The sequence below is a fragment of the Elephantulus edwardii genome, unplaced genomic scaffold (genome assembly GCF_000299155.1).
Source record: "Elephantulus edwardii isolate Elephantulus edwardi_28Jun2011 unplaced genomic scaffold, EleEdw1.0 scaffold00471, whole genome shotgun sequence".
NCBI classification, from domain to species: Eukaryota; Metazoa; Chordata; class Mammalia; order Macroscelidea; family Macroscelididae; genus Elephantulus; species Elephantulus edwardii.
Window position 1 is genome coordinate 78830 of NW_006400221.1, and position 1796 is coordinate 80625.

General features: G+C 47.4%; 1 pseudogene; it reads left to right on the plus strand.

Annotated features, from left to right (window-relative positions):
- LOC102864876 overlaps positions 1-1796 on the plus strand; it is a 15390-nt pseudogene that overhangs the window by 11537 nt on the left and 2057 nt on the right.

Sequence of the window (1796 nt, forward strand, 5' to 3'; positions counted from 1 at the left end):
TCTCTGACCCTATCTCCTCAAACCTCTATCTGCATCCTATATTACAGTAGGATAGAGGGCAGGCTAGGACTTGGGTGTAAGGGAGGTTGTGGTGGGGAAGGGTAGGCCATGGATCCTGAGGGCTGGGTAAAGAATCCAGCAAAGCTGGGTTCCCACATTGACTTCTGTTTTTTAACTCCAGGATGAGTGGGAGAAAAAGGCTCGTGAGGATAAGAGCTTTGACATCTTCTCCGATGTGGGCCACATGACACTGGACACACACATGAAATGCACCTTTGGCATAGGAAATAGTGGCCTGGGTCAAAGGTCAGGGAGCACTTTGGGATTGATTGTACCTTCCCCATAAGCCAGCTAGGAAGGGAGCTGACAGGATTCTGAGATGGGAAGGGCCTTGCCCTAGGAGACACTACCTCCAGGAGAGCAGAGAACTTTCCCTTGGTGGGAAGATTCATTGTAGCTTTAGTGTGGGGTTAAAAGGCAAGAAGGGGTCAGAGAGGGATGTGACTGGGACCAGAGTCTTACAATAGAAGCTGCTCTGGGCTGCCTTCTGGGTCCACACTAACCCACTCTTCACTCCCTCTGCTGTTCAGGGACAACAGCTACTATCTGGCAGTCAGCAATCTCACCTTGTTACTGCAGAAGCGCATTGAGTCCTTCCAGTACCACAATGACTTCATCTACTGGCTCACCCCCCATGGTCGCCGCTTCCTTCGTGCTTGCCAAGCAGCTCATGACCATACAGGTGGGCCTTTCTCTCAGGGTCCACCCTCAGGAAACCTGAACTCTAGGGCAGCTCCTCCTTAGGCCTTCTGGAATCTCAGGGCCTTGCTGGGCTTCAGCCTGTTTTTGGGCAGAGGACAAGTTCTTTGGCAGTGACCCTCTGTGTTCCTGGCCCAGACCAGGTCATCAAGGAGAGGAAGGCTGCTCTACAGGATGAGAGAGAGCGGGAAAAGATCCAGAAAAGGAGACACTTGGACTTCCTGGACCTTCTCCTTGGGGCTCAGGTGAGTGATGTTGTCCAATCCACCTTTGAACTAGCCCCAGAGATTGCCCTGACATCCCAGCCTCAAATTCCTCAGGCATACCTTAATGCACAGGAGAGAGAGGTTGTTAAGTATCTTTCCTGCTGATTTTCCCCTTTCTCCCCCAGCAAAAATGACCCGTTCATTGTTTTGGGACATATTAGCAAAGCCTCCGAAGACAGAAGGTGCAGGGTGCGATAGTGATACTGATGACCATTTATCTATTTATATATTTATTTTGATGACCAATTTTAGATAGCAAAATGAAGGAAACCTCTTTTAAGTGAGATAGGATAGATAAATATAATAGATATAACAAAGGACTCCAACATACAACCATCATGAGAATGGTACAGTACTGGGTGACATTTCATTCTGCTATACACTTGGTTGCCCTAAGTTGAAGTCAATGGCAACTTACAACAACGAGAAGATCCTGAAGATCTTAAAACCTAAAATCTTAGAATTTTAAGAGTTCATGTATTCATTTTTCTACCTACTCCTACATTTTTCTACAAACTCAATGAGCTCCTATCATGAGCTTTACCCTATAGTAGGGGTGCAGAGATGAGAAAGACCCGTTTTTGGCTTCTAGAAGCTTAAATGAATGGAAAAGGTTGATGTTGTTATGTGCCGTCGAGTCGCTTGCGACTCATAGCGACCCTATGTACAACAGCCCTAAACTCTGCTCTGCCCTGTGCCAATCGTACTGTCTCTGACACTCCCATCCCAATTATCCCAGTCACTGAATCAATCCACCTCATAGAGGGCCTT